The following is a 14,206-nucleotide window of genomic DNA, read 5'->3' as shown; positions in this document are numbered from 1 at the left end:
GTATACGGACATGGTGTCAGCTGTGCCAAAAAGAGGGGTAGAACGTCTTGGTGGCCCTGCTGGCTGTGTTCTCACCAGTAGAGCTCAGCACAGAGGGGAGACATTTGCCCCTGCCTGTTGCAACTCTGTAAGGCCAGCAGAACTGCCAGTAACACTCCGATTCTTTCTTTCTTTCTAGGTTGCTCCACTCATGAGGTTCCCAGTGCAGTCCTAGAGCCGCTGAAGATGGAGGCAGGATGCCAGGCTGTGTCCCTGTACCTGTCAACATCTTGGCCAGCATCGTGAGCCCTCTGTGAAAGCAGCTGCAAGTAACTGAGAAGAGGCTACATATGGATGCGAAGGCTTCCATAAATGTGCCTGTCTTCCCTGGGTGCCTTGGGGTGTGGGTTCACCTCCTGGTACCTCTGCTGTGCTGCAAATTCCACATCCCACAAATGCTGTTACTGCCAGCCCGCTCAGGAAATGCTATTGTGCCCCCTCCTTTTCCTAGGAGGTTGTGGTGCCATACAGGATGAGTCCAAGAGCCTTATAATAGATGCCAGCATGTCCTGAGTGCCTTTTGTGAGTGCCCCAAAGCGTGCGTAGCTTGACCTGAGGAAGTCTCAGAGCTCTTGGGCTGCTGGCTCTGGGAGGGGTGAAGATGTGCCCAGGGCCAGGTTGCCTGTGGCACCCAGCCCTCCGTGCTCTGTGAAGCCAGCTGTGGAGCGCGGACTGCTGCTGCAGAGGCTGCGCAGCCAGGAGAGCTGTCATTTCAGCAGCCGTCCAGTGTGGGTCTGTCTCATTCCTTGGGCCTCATGTCAAAGCCTCTGTCCCCTTTTTCCCTTCCCTGGGGCTCCTTGTCCAAGTAACTAAAGGAAAGGAAGGGAGGTTCCTTTGGGCTCAGGAGGACTTCCGGACTCTCAAGTGTTTCTGTGTTGTATCTGTATCTTTTGTATTGCTACAGAAAATCCCCATGCCCCCATCCCTAGCTGGAGATTCCTGAGGGGATGGGGGTGGAAAGCAGCAGCCTGCTGTGCCCAAAGCAAGCAGGATCCTTCCCTCTGAAAAGAGCAGCATCACCCAAGGAGGCAGCTCTGTGCCTGACCTTGTGCTGCTCATTTGCAGAGGCCTTGTGAGCCTAGAGTGCCTTGGCCACCTTGTGGTGTTACCGCAAGAGCTTCCCTGAGTGTCTGGGTTGCGGGGCCAAGGGAAGGCAGCGAGCAGAGCAGTGGCTGTGGAGTGTGCAAGTGGCGAGTGTCCTGCATGCATCTGTTCTTGCTGGCACTTGGTTGTATGTAGCAGAAGAGGCAGCTGTGTGGGGCAGAGGCAGTGTGTTTGTAGAGTAGGTGGCACAGCAGAGGTCTGGCGTCAGGCTGATGGCTGTTGCAGTGCCGAGCTGATCTGAGAGTGTCAGAAACCCTTTGCAGTGCAGCTGTTCCCTCAGCTGATCTCTGTCCCTAGAAATGCACTAGAAATGGAAGTGGCATCCTGCTGCCATTGTGTAGGTGCTGCAGTGCAAAGGCTCCCAGCTGGGACTTGATGGTACTAAAAGAAAAGCGAAACCAATTGTTCCTTTTGTGATTTGTGCGCAGAGTGCCAGAGTGGAGCTGTCGCATGATGTGGAGAGAGTCTTGCCAGGAGATGAAAGCCATTTGCAGAAGACTGTTCTGTGTGGAGTGATCACAGCGTAATCAAAGGACGTGCGAGTGGCCCAGGTGAGCTTCTCCTCTGTGAAGGTTTGCACTTTTCAGCTCCCTTGTGACTCAGTCCCAGATAGGGCAGCATCAGGCAGGTCGATGCCATTTGTGCTTGTGAGGTGAGCTGTGCGTCTGAAGCTGGTAGGCCAACAGCATGCAGGTAGCTTTGGTGATGATGGTGAGGTCTCTTGTGTCTGCATGCCTCATAAAGGGGGAGCAGGCCCATTGCTGCTGTTGGTGCTTTTGTGGTCAGTTGTGCATCAGTATGTGATTGGCGATCAGCATGCACATTGCTGCTGTTGGTGCTTGTTGAGGTCAATTGTGCCTCAGTCGCAAAGAGGCCAGGAGCAGATATCTGGCTTCATGGCTGCCTGTGAGGTCACTTCAGCCTGAGCACCTGACAGTCCAGCTCGATGGATATTGCTACTGCTTGTGTTTGTGGAGTCATTTGGCCTCAGTATCTGCTAGGCCACCAGCAGCTGCATTGCCCTTTTTTTGTATTTGTGAGGTGACTTTTGCTTCACCAGCTGATTAGACAGCATCAAGCACATTGCTGCTTTTGTGGTTGTGATGTCACATGTGCCTCAGTGCCTGATAGGCCAGTGCTAGTGCTGTGGGTGCAGTTTGTGGTTGTGATGTCACTTGTGGCTCAGTGCCTGATAGGCCAGTGCTGGTGCTGTGGGTGCAGTTTGTGGTTGTGATGTCACTCTTGGCTGAGTGCCTGATAGGCCAGTGCTGGTGCTGTGGGTGCAGTTTGTGGTTGTGAGGTCACTTGTGGCTGAGTGCCTGATAGGCCAGTGCTGGTGCTGTGGGTGCAGTTTGTGGTTGTGGGGTCACTTGTGTCTCAGTGCCTGATAGGCCAGTGATGGCCCTGTGGGTGGGGTTTGTGGTTCTGATGTCACTTGTGCCTCAAGACTGATAGGCCAGTGCTGGTCCTGTGCGTGGAGTTTGTGGTTGTGAGGTCACCTGTGGCTGAGTGCCTGATAGGCCAGTGCTGGTCACGTGGCTGCAGTGTGTGGTTGTGATGTCACTTGTGGCTGAGTGCCTGATAGGCCGGTGCTGGTGGTGTGGGTGCAGTTTGTGTTTGTGATGTCACTTGTGGCTCAGTGCCTGATAGGCCAGTGCTGGTCACGTGAGATCAGTTTGTGGTTGCGAGGTCACTTGTGGGTCAGTGGCTGATAGGCCAGTGCTGGTGCTGTGGGTGGGGTTTGTGTTTGTAATGTCCCTTGTGGCTGAGTGCCTGATAGGCCAGTGCTGGTGATGTGGGTGCACTTTGTGGTTGTGATGTCCCTTGTGTCTCAGTGCCTGATAGGCCAGTGCTGGTGATGTGGGTGCAGTTTGTGGCTGTGAGGTCACTTGTGGCTGTGTGCCTGATAGGCCAGTGCTGGTGCTGTGGGTGCAGTTTGTGGTTGTGATGTTACTTGTGGCTCAGTGGCTGATAGGCCAGTGCTGGTGCTGTGGGTGGAGTTTGTGGTTGTGATGTCACTTGTGGCTGAATGCCTGATAGGCCAGTGCTGGTTATGTGTGTGCAGTTTGTGGTTGTGATGTCACTTTTTTCTCAGTGCCTGATAGGCCAGTGCTGGTGGTGTGGCTGCAGTTTGTGGTTGTGAGGTCACTTGTAACTCAGTGCCTTATAGGCCAGTGCTGGTCACATGGCTTCAGTTCGTGGTTGTGATGTCACTTGTGGCTCCGTGCCTGATAGGCTCGTGCTGGTCACATGTGTGCTGTTTGTGTTTCTGATGTGACTTGCTGCTCAGTGCCTGATAGGCCAGTGTTGGACACGTGTCTGTAGTTTGTGGTTGTGAGGTCACTTGTGTCTCACTGCCTGATAGGCCAGTGCTGGTGCTGTGGGTGGGGTTTGTGTTTGTGAGGTCACTTGTGGCTCAGTGCCTGATAGGCCAGTGCTGGTCACATGGCTGCAGTTTGTGGTTGTGAGGTCACTTGTGGCTCAGTGCCTGATAGGCCAATGCTTGTCCTGTGGCTGCAGTTTGTGATTGTGAGGTCACTTGTGGCTCAGTACCTGATAGGCCAGTGCTGGTCACATGGCTGCAGTTTGTGTTTGTGATGTCACTTGTGGCTGAGTGCCTGATAGGCCAGTGCTGGTGCTGTGGGTGCAGTTTGTGGTTGTGATGTCACTTGTGTCTCAGTGCCTGATAGGCCAGTGCTGGTGCTGTGGGTGCAGTTTGTGGTTGTGAGGTCACTTGTGGCTGAGTGCCTGATAGGCCAGTGCTGGTCCTGTGGGTGGAGTATGTGTTTGTGATGTCACTTGTGGCTGAGTGCCTGATTGGCCAGTGCTGGTCCTGTAGGTGGGGTTTGTGTTTGTGATGTCACTTGTGTCTCAGTGCCTGATAGGCCAGTGCTGGTGATGTGGGTGGAGATTGTGTTTGTGATGTCCCTTGTGGCTCAGTGCCTGATAGGCCAGTGCTGGTGCTGTGGGTGCAGTTTGTGGTTGTGAGGTGACTTGTGGCTCAGTGCCTGATAGGCCAGTGCTGATCCTGTGGGTGGAGTTTATGTTTGTGATGTCACTTGTGGCTCAGTTCCTGATAGGCCAGTGCTGGTGATGTGGCTGCAGTTTTTGTTTGTGATGTCACTTGTGTCTCAGTGCCTGATAGGCCAGTGCTGGTGCTGTGGGTGCAGTTTGTGGTTGTGAGGTCACTTGTGGCTCAGTGCCTGATAGGCCAGTGCTGGTGGTGTGGCTGCAATTTGTGGTTGTGATGCAACTTGTGTCTCAGTGCCTGATAGGCCAGTGCTGGTGCTGTGGGTGCAGTTTGTGGTTGTGATGTCACTTGTGGCTCAGTGCCTGATAGGCCAGTGCTGGTGCTGTGGGTTCAGTTTGTGTTTGTGATGTCACTTGTGTCTCAGTGCCTGATAGGCCAGTGCTGGTGCTGTGGGCGGAGTTTGTGTTTGTGATGTCACTTGTGGCTGAGTGCCTGATAGGCCAGTGCTGGTGCTGTGGGTGCAGTTTGTGGCTGTGATGTCGCTTGTGTCTCAGTACCTGATAGGCCAGTGCTGGTGATGTGGGTGCAGTTTTTGTTTGTGATGTCCCTTGTGGCTGAGTGCCTGATAGGCCCGTGCTGGTCACATGTGTGCAGTTTTTGTTTGTGATGTCACTTTTGGCTCAATGCCTGATAGGCTAGTGTTGCTGATGTGGGTGCAGTTTGTGGTTTTGATGTCACTTGTGTCTCAATACCTGATAGGCTAGTGCTGATCCTGTGGGTGGAGTTTGTGTTTGTGAGGTCTCTTGTGGCTGAGTGCCTGATAGGCCAGTGCTGGTCCTGTGGGTGCAGTTTGTGGTTGTGATGTCGCTTGTGGCTCAGTGCCTGATAGGCCAGTGCTGGTGATGTGGGTACAGTTTGTGGTTGTGAGGTCACTTGTGGCTCAGTGCCTGATAGGGCAGTTCTGGTCCATCTGACTATAGTTTGTGTTTGTGATGTCACTTGTGGCTCAGTGCCTGATAGGCCAGTGCTGGTGCTGAGGGTGGGGTTTGTGTTTGTGAGGTCACTTGTGGCTCAGTGCCTGATAGGGCAGTTCTGGTCCATTTTACTGCAGTTTGTGGTTGTGATGTCCCTTGTGGCTCAGTGCCTGATAGGCCAGTGCTGGTCCTGTGGGTGCAGTTTGTGGTTGTGATGTCGCTTGTGGCTCAGTGCCTGATAGGCCAGTGCTGGTGCTGTTGGTGCAGTTTGTGTTTGTGATGTCACCTGTGTCTCAGTGCCTGATAGGCCAGTGCTGGTGCTGTGGGTGCAGTTTGCGGTTGTGATGTCTCTTGTGTCTCAGTGCCTGATAGGCCAGTGCTGGTGCTGTGGGTGGAGTTTGTGGTTGTGAGGTCACTTCTGGTCAGTGCCTGATAGGCCAGTGCTGATCCTGTGTGTGGAGTTTGTGTTTGTGAGGTCACTTGTGGCTGAGTGCCTGATAGGCCAGTGCTGGTGCTGTGGGTGCAGTTTGTGGTTGTGAGGTCACTTGTGGCTGAGTGCCTGATAGGCCAGTGCTGGTCACGTGGCTCCAGTTTTTCTTTGAGATGTCACTTGTGGCTCAGTGCCTGATAGGCCAGTGCTGGTCACGTGAGTTCAGTTTGTGGTTGTGATGTCACTTGTGGCTCAGTGCCTGATAGGGCAGTTCTGGTCCATCTGACTGCAGTTTGTGGTTGTGATGTCACTTGTGTCTCAGTGCCTGATAGGCCAGTGCTGGTCCTGTGGGTGGAGTTTTTGTTTGTGATGTCACTTGTGGCTGAGTGCCTGTTAGGGCAGTGCTGGTGCTGTGGGTGGAATTTGTGGTTGTGGGGTCACTTATTGCTCAGTGCCTGATAGGCCAGTGCTGGTGATTTGGGTGCAGTTTGTCGTTGTGAGGTCACTTGTGGCTCAGTGCCTGATAGGCCCGTGCTGGTCACATGTGTGCAGTTTGTGGTTGTGATGTCACTTGTTTCTCAGTTCCTGATAGGCCAGTGCTCGTCCTGTGGGTGCAGTTTGTGGCTGTGAGGTCACTTGTGGCTGAGTGCCTGATAGGCCAGTGCTGGTGCTGTGGGTGCAGTTTGTGGTTGTGATGTCACTTGTGGCTCAGTTCCTGATAGGCCAGTGCTGGTGATTTGGGTGCAGTTTGTGGTTGTGATGTCCCTTGTGGCTGAGTGCCTGATAGGCTCGTGCTGGTCACATGTGTGCTGTTTGTTTTTCTGATGTGACTTGTTGCTCAGTGCCTGATAGGCCAGTGTTGGACACGTGTCTGTAGTTTGTGATTCTGAGGTCGCTTGTGGCTGAGTGCCTGATAGGCCAGTGCTGGTGCTGTGGGTGCAGTTTTTGTTTGTGATGTCCCTTGTGGCTGAGTGCCTCATAGGCCTGTGCTGGTCACATGGCTGCAGTTTGTGGTTGTGATGTTACTTGTGGCTCAGTGCCTGACAGGCCAGTGCTGGTTCTGTGGGTGCAGTTTGTGGTTGTGATGTCACTTGTGGCTCAGTGCCTGATAGGCCAGTTCTGGGCACATTGTTGCTTGATTTACCTGTCAGTTTACTTCTTCCTCAGCACCACATAGTCTCCCAGTATGTTCATGTCTCCTCTTTGTCTATTTGAGGTCTTTGTGCCCCTGTACCTTATAGGCTAGCAGGAAGCACATGGTTTCCATGCGGATGTGAGTTCACTTTTGTCTCCGCATCTGATTGGCCCATAGCAGGCAGAAGGTTTTACAGCTTCGTTGGAAATCCCGTTTTCTCAGTACCTGCCTGAGAGCACAAGAAGGATCTTATTGCCAGCAATAATACTTAAAAACTTAGAAATACGACTCCTGCTGCTCATTACCAGTACCCAAGAGCAAACAAAACAGAACAGATTATTTTATCTGTTTGGCACCCCAGACAGAATACAGCGAGGTTCCCATCTGGTGAGCACTGGCACTGGTCTTGCATGCCTATGTTTATCGGCCGCAAGCTCCCGGAGATCTACTTCAATGGGCACAGCAAATGCCCTGGGTGTGGGAGGACCCAGAGAAGGCAGCTCGACCTTTTTCTGCAATAGTAATGGGACATCCCATTTGTTAGGGGGGTGTTCAAGTATTGTTACAACAGATATTTTAGCCAGGGGATAGAGAACGGATATTGGGAAAAGGATAGGCAATTGGCAGACTGAGATAGAAACCGACAACGTTGACGAGTAGATCCAAATTGGGATTATAATAATACAAATGATTGGGCAGCATGTGAAATGGCATGCCAAAATCTGGTTTTAGCTATAAGAACTGCCGGGCAAATGGGTGTTATCTCAGAAAAGGTACTAGCGTTAGCAAAAGTCTGAGGAACACTCAATTTTTGAAACAGTCTGCTTGCGGCAAACTATGCTCTTATGCTATGGAGGGATGTCTGTGGAAAATGTTAATGAAAAGCTGGCAGTGAGCGTATTGGTCCAGCAAGCAGCACCAGCTATCCATGAGTATTTCAGAAAACATGCTCCCGGGTGGCGGGGAGAGAATTTACAGACGATACTATCGTTATCAACTTTCATATACGATGGAAGATCAGCAAAAGAAAGGAAGGAGAAGGAAAGGCGAAAGCGGGAGAAAGTGAGTATGTTGGCAGCAGTGCTGGGAGGAATTCCAAAGATGAAAGGAAAGGGAATAAATGTGAGTGGATGAGGTCAAAGAGGAAGAGGGACCAGAAGAGCAGGAATGGGTGTAAAACAGCACCCGCCTTTCCTGGGAGGCTGAACAGGGATTTGAGCCTGTGATTGCTGATTTGATTAAGAATGGAATTATAGTACAATGTACTTCCCCTTGTAATACCCCTGTATTGCCTGTGAAGAAACCAAAATTGGACCCAAATGGGGATCTGGTATACTGCTTTGTACAAGATTTGCAAGCAATTAATAAAATAGTGGATCTACCACACCCTGTGGTCCCTGATCTGATCCAAGTCCTTATGGAAATTCCCTCAGATGCAAACTGTTTTACTGTTGTGGATCTAACGGCAGCTTTCTTTACTATACCAGTCCATGAAGAGTCACAGTTCCTCTTTGCCTTTACTTGGAAAGCACAGCAGTGTGCATGGACCAGACTGCCACAAAGATTCATGGATTCTTCCGCACTGTTTTCGAGAATATTGAAAAGAGATTTACAAACGATTATGCTGTCAAAAACCATCCCTAAACTGATACAATATATAGATGACTTGTTGATTGCGAGTACTGATTGTGATGTTTGTTAGCCAGATAGTAAAACACTGTTGTGTGCCCCAGCAGAAAAGGTACATAAAGTCTCCCTTGCCAAAAGGCAGTTGTGCCAGCAACAAGTTAATTATTTGGGAATGATAATTCGGTCAGGAGAGAGATTGATCTCATCGGAGTGAATACAAGCAAGCCAGGAAATACTAGTCCTTCAGATGAAAAGGCAGGTTAGGGCCTTTTTAGGTGCAATAGGATTTAATAGGTATTGGATACCCGGATTTAGTGAAAAAGCAAAGGTATTAACACAGTTAACTAAGGATAGTGAACCAGATTTAATGGTGTGGACTCCAGAGGTGGAAAAAGCATTTAAGAGTTAAAGCAGGAAGTTATGGAAGCTCCCGCTCTAGCTTTACCGGACTCTGGTAAGCCCTTTGTGTTATATCTGAATGAACGAAAGGGAATCACAAGCAGTGTGCTAGCTCACAAAACTGCCCGGCGCTGGCATGCGATAGCTTATCAGTATGAGCTAGTTTTGCTCACTGAACCAAATGTAATGTTAGAACAGTGTGATACGCTAAACCCAGTTACTCTGTTACCAGAAATACTGCAAGCTAAGGAAAAATTATTTCACAGTTGCTTGGAAACAATAGATTTGAGGCTGACTGTTCTGCCTACTGTGGAAGAAGAGCCCCTGCACAATCCGGATTTAATATTGTTCTGTGATGGATCATCATACTATGAAAAGGGTCGAAGGGTTGCTGGGTATGCAGTAACTACGCAATGTATATATAGTGCTGGAAGCGGGATCCCTTCCAGGACATTTTGGGGCTCAGGTGGTGGAATTGATAGCCTTAACCCGAGCATGTATTATAGCCATGAGTAAGACTGCTAATATCTATACGGACTCCAAATACGCTTTGGGAGTGATATTTGCAATGGGAATAATTTGGAGAGAAAAAGGGGTTTTGACCGTGGCAGGACATCAAGTAGCCCTCCGAGATCAGATTGTAGAGTTATTAAGGGCTTTGGAAAAATCTCTGCAGTTAGCAATCCTGTATCAGAGGGCTCACCAACGAGACACTTTGGATATAACTAAGGGAAATAACCTTGCTGATGCCACAGCAAAAGCAGCTGCCCTACAACCACTGCCTACCAAACTCGGGCCACGAGAAGAAATGGTAATGACTGAAACTATAGAAGAACTGGAGGAAGAACACCAAGCAACACCTAAGGAAGAGGTAGAAGGATGGAAGCGTTTGGGAGCAGAACAAGAAAAGGGGATATGTTTTTTGCAGGGAAAACTGTTGCTCCCTAAGATCATGTTGATAACACTAGTAAGAGAACTCCATGGACAGATGCACGGGGGGATGTTGTATTTAGACAACCACTTTTCCCACTCATGGGCAGCACCAGGTTTGACTCAAACAATTTTACAAATAATGAAAAAGTGTTTAGTATGCATGGAATACAACACTAAATCAAAGCTAGAAGCTAAAATAAAAGGAGGGCGTCGTTAGGCTTGGATGCCGTTTCAAAAATTACAAACAGATTTTGCAGACATGACCCTGAAAGAAGGACAGAAACATCTGTTAGTCATAGTTGAACAATTATCCCGTTGGGTGGAAGCATTCCCAGTCAGGAAGGCTACAGCCCAAGTGGTAGTAAAAGCCTTACTGAAAGGTATCATACCACACATTGGGGTACCGGAGGAAATAGATTCTGATAAAGGAGCTCATTTTACTGCTGAAATACTAAAAGCAATATATGAAACACTGGAAATTCAGAGAAGACTATGTACACCTTATCATCCTCAATCCTCAGGGCAGGTAGAAAGGATGAATCGTATACTAAAAATGAAGTTAGCCAAAATTTGCAGGGAGACTCAGTGGAAGGGGACAGAAGCATTGCCATTAGCATTATGGGAATTAAGGCGATGCCTGGGCCCAAGCCATGGGTTGACCCCTTTGAAATTTTGTTTGGCAGACCAGGTAGGATGCCAGGAACTTTTGTGCCAGCACATACCTGCCTTTTGGCAGGAGATGAAGCTGTTACCCAATACGTTATGTGTCTGCAGAATAGTTTCAAGAATAAGAGATATACAGCTGTAATTACCCAACCTCTGCCTTTAGGAGATTACCTCCATCCATACTGACTGGGAGATTATGGTATTGTAAAAACTCATAAAGCCAAAACCATGTTACAACCAAACTGGGAGGGCCCTGTACAGGTGTTATTGTGCCCTTATTCTGCTCTTAAGGTTGCAGGTAAAGAAACCTGGATTCATCACTCCCAAGTAAAGGCGGCCTCCAGCACTGCGACCTCCTCAGAGGCCATTCCAGTTTCTTGAGCATCTGCTGCAGAAGAGAGAATTCCTGTGCAACAGCAGGAAAACCTCTTCAAGGAAAACTGTATAGATTTGTCACACTCTGTAATTATTTTGTGCTCTGTGTTTAAATGTGACTTCTGGGTCATTTCTGTCTTTTATAGCTATTACAAGTTTAACCCTAGGCTGGGAAAATAATCGCACTGTACAATTTATGACTAAGGTCTCACAAGTAGGGAATGTGTCAGAATGTTGGTACTGCCTATACCAGCCTCAATCCCTGGACACCAATTTTGGTTGTCTAGCAGAGCCTGTTTCTGCTTTGGGCTGCTATCAGTCCAGTTTGACATATTTACACCCTAGGGTGCCAGATTTTTGGCAGCAACCCTTTAAGGCACATTCCTATGATAAAGCTCCATGGCATGTCAACATGCCTTAAAAAATCTACAAATAGAAGTGAGCTCTCTCTCTCAATTAGCCATCCAAAATCGATGGGCTTTAGTTTACCTGTTGGCCACATTTGTTTTTATGCAAACAAATCAAAACAAACTGAATATGATGTAAATGTCATTCAACGACATGTTCGTACCTTCCATCGGATAGCCAAAGAGCAGTCCCTGTCCAGTAGCCTAGCAGCAGAGTGGTCGTGGTTGTGGTCATGGCTACCAGATCTGGGAGGGTGGACCAGATGTGTTTTAATAATTTTAATGTTAATTCTGGCAGTAGGAACTGTGCTTTTCTGTTGTATCTCATGCATGGGTCAGATACGCCTCTCGTGTGTAAGGGGATAAAAGTATAGACCAGCATAACATTGGAAGCAGGCATGCATGAAATAAAAGGAGGGAATGTTAAGAAAATTTCCACTATACTCTAGTTTTGCAGAGAAAGAACATGCAAGGTCACAGCGCCCTGCAAGCAGAACATCTTCTCTGACCTTGCCTTAGCCCTGTTTTTCGTACAAAGTTGAAGAACTGCGAAGAAGCCAGTTTAACCCAGCCAGCAGCACAAAAAGTTCTTCAAAGGTAACACCAAAGGAGGTGTAAATTAGCAAATGAATAATTATAAGATGGATCAAATAAGGCTGAAATGGAACTACTTCTTACTGTATCATGGCAAGGGGATTGGTAGAACTGAGAATTGTGGCTAGATCTGGTTAGTTATGTAAACTAAAGTGTTGAATATGTAACAACTTACTACTGCTTAAAAGTGGTAACAGAAAGCTGCTTGGGTCCCTTCTTCTGCTCTAAGAGGCACCTTATTGCTAGCAGTAAAACTTTAAAATTTAGAAATCTGACTCCTGCTGCTCATTACTGCTGCCCGTGAACGCACAAAAGAAAAAAGATGATTTTAACACGAGTGACCTCACAACCACAAACTGCTGCCACATCACCAGCACTGGCCTATCAGGCCCTGTGGCCCAAGTGACATCACAACCACAAACTGCTGCCACAGCACCAGCACTGGCCTATCAGGCACTGAGCCAGAAGTGACCTCACAACCACAAACTGCAGCCATATGCCTGGTGTTATGGACAGTTAGGCTCGCTGGCCACCATAACAGGGTCTGACCCTAGGTTCCCGCTGAGGCAGAAGTTCAAAGTCAGAATGGAGCAAAACAAATTTTAATGATGCACGTACAGTAATTACAGCTTGAGCTGGGTGTCTCTGAAGAGAAACCCCGAACAAATTCCTGGGCAATTATACCCTTACAATCTAAATTCCCACCCTCATGCGATAGTTCGGACCAATATTAATATTTAGACATGGGGTCTTCCCCTTTTTCATTGGGTTCCTTCATTGTCTCTAGGCAGGCTGCTTCTTATCCTATTTTCAAGGTTGCAGCTTCTGCTCTCGGTTTTAACTACTTTATCTTCCCGCCTTGAACCAGCTCTGGGGCCCTCTTTCCCATAACTAGGTAATATCTAGGAGAAAGTTCACAGCTTGCGGCCTAAGACTTCAGCAAATTCAGCTACTTATGCTAAGCAAGTTATGCTAAGCGATCAACTCTAGACAGCTTCAGTCCAATATTCTTTAACAACTATTTCCCCTCGCTATCTGCCAGGAACCCACAAAAGTCTGGGAGACTCAAGGCCGTCACAAATGACAGGAGACACCAACATGTGTTTGGGCAGTATATGCATTTCCGTTGGACAGTAGTGTAACGAGGGCTACGGGCTGAGGCACCAACCTCTACCCTGGAAGTGGTCACAGCAGAAGGGAATGGCTCCCATCCAAGGAACCTGCAGTCAGGAAAGTACTGCCACTCCCCATCTCCCTCCCTGTCCGCTCACATTTCACCCCAGATGAATTCCCTCTCAACACAGGAGGAAAAAAAGAAAAGAAAAAGACAACATTGTAAAATTTCCCATGCACAGCAACACCACTTTATTGTCTGTCAAGGAAGCAACAAGAATGGGACATTATTTCCCTTCCCTTCTAAACCATGCAATTTAATCGATTTAATATCCTCTCTTCCCTTCTGCTTTCCACCAATATTCTCATTGCTGTGTTCTTCTCAGGGGATACCTAATGTGCAGCCTACTATTTCCCATACTGACCTTACTACTTTGCAGAACCAGCAGTGTGTTGTACAGAGGAGTGCAAAACTGCTATGAGCTCTGGGTACAAGCCAGAGCATTCCTGACCACTTTTCTGAGGGCCTCCCTGACCTCCCTGTTCCGCAAGCTGTAGATGAGAGGGTTGAGCAGGGGCGTGAGGACGGTGTAGAAAAAGGAGAAGACTTTGTTGAGCTGTCTCAGAGGGGCTGTTCTGGCTATCAGGTAGACAACGGTGAGGGTGCCATAGAAAACCATGACAACGGTGAGGTGAGAGGAGCAGGTGGAGAAGGCCTTCTGCCTGCCCACACTAGATGGGATCTTCAGGATAGCAGCTCTGATGCACACATAGGATGCCAGTGTGAATAGGAAGGGGGAGACTACATCCAAGAGAGACAGTGTGAAACCTAGTAGTTTGACAACACTGGTGTCACTGCAGGTAAGCTCCAGCAAAGGGATAAAATCACAGAAGAAGTGGTCCATTGCCTTGGGGCCACAGAACCTTAAGCGGGATAAGAAAAAAGTGGCTACTGTAGTGAGAAGGAATCCCAGTAGCCACAATGCTGCTGCCAGCCGTAGAGAGACCTTCCAGGTCATGAGGCTTGCATAGAGCAGGGGCTGGCATATGGCCAAGTACCGATCGTAGGCCATGGCTGTGAGCAGGAAACACTCAGTAGCTGCAAAAGAACCAAAGAAATAGAGCTGAGCCATATAGTCATGAGCAGAGATGGTCCTGTCCCCAGCCAGGAAGCTGGCCAGCAGCCGGGGCAGGATGGTGGAGCTGTAGCAAGTCTCCAAGGAGGACAGATTGCCCAGGAAGAAGTAAGTACATGGGAGCGTGCAGATGCTGGTCTGCCACCACGAGCACAACGATGAGGATGTTCCCAGACACGATGACCAAGTAGATCATAAGCAAGAGGAGGAAGAGTGGTGTCTGGAGTGAGGGGACACTCTCCATTCCCAGCAGGAGAAACTCTACTGGTGATGTGCGGTTGTCCCATTCCCCTTTCTCCAT

At 48.8% G+C, this 14,206-nt stretch overlaps 1 pseudogene; it reads right to left on the bottom strand.

Moving 5' to 3' along the window:
• Positions 1-13,245: 13,245 nt before the first annotated feature.
• LOC136996353 (olfactory receptor 6F1-like) lies at positions 13,246-14,206 on the bottom strand (annotated as a pseudogene).

Source organism: Apteryx mantelli, unplaced genomic scaffold, assembly GCF_036417845.1.
Source record: "Apteryx mantelli isolate bAptMan1 unplaced genomic scaffold, bAptMan1.hap1 HAP1_SCAFFOLD_34, whole genome shotgun sequence".
Classification (NCBI taxonomy): Eukaryota; Metazoa; Chordata; class Aves; order Apterygiformes; family Apterygidae; genus Apteryx; species Apteryx mantelli.
Note: the sequence above shows the minus strand (reverse complement) of the source record. Positions and strands in the feature narration are given on the sequence as shown.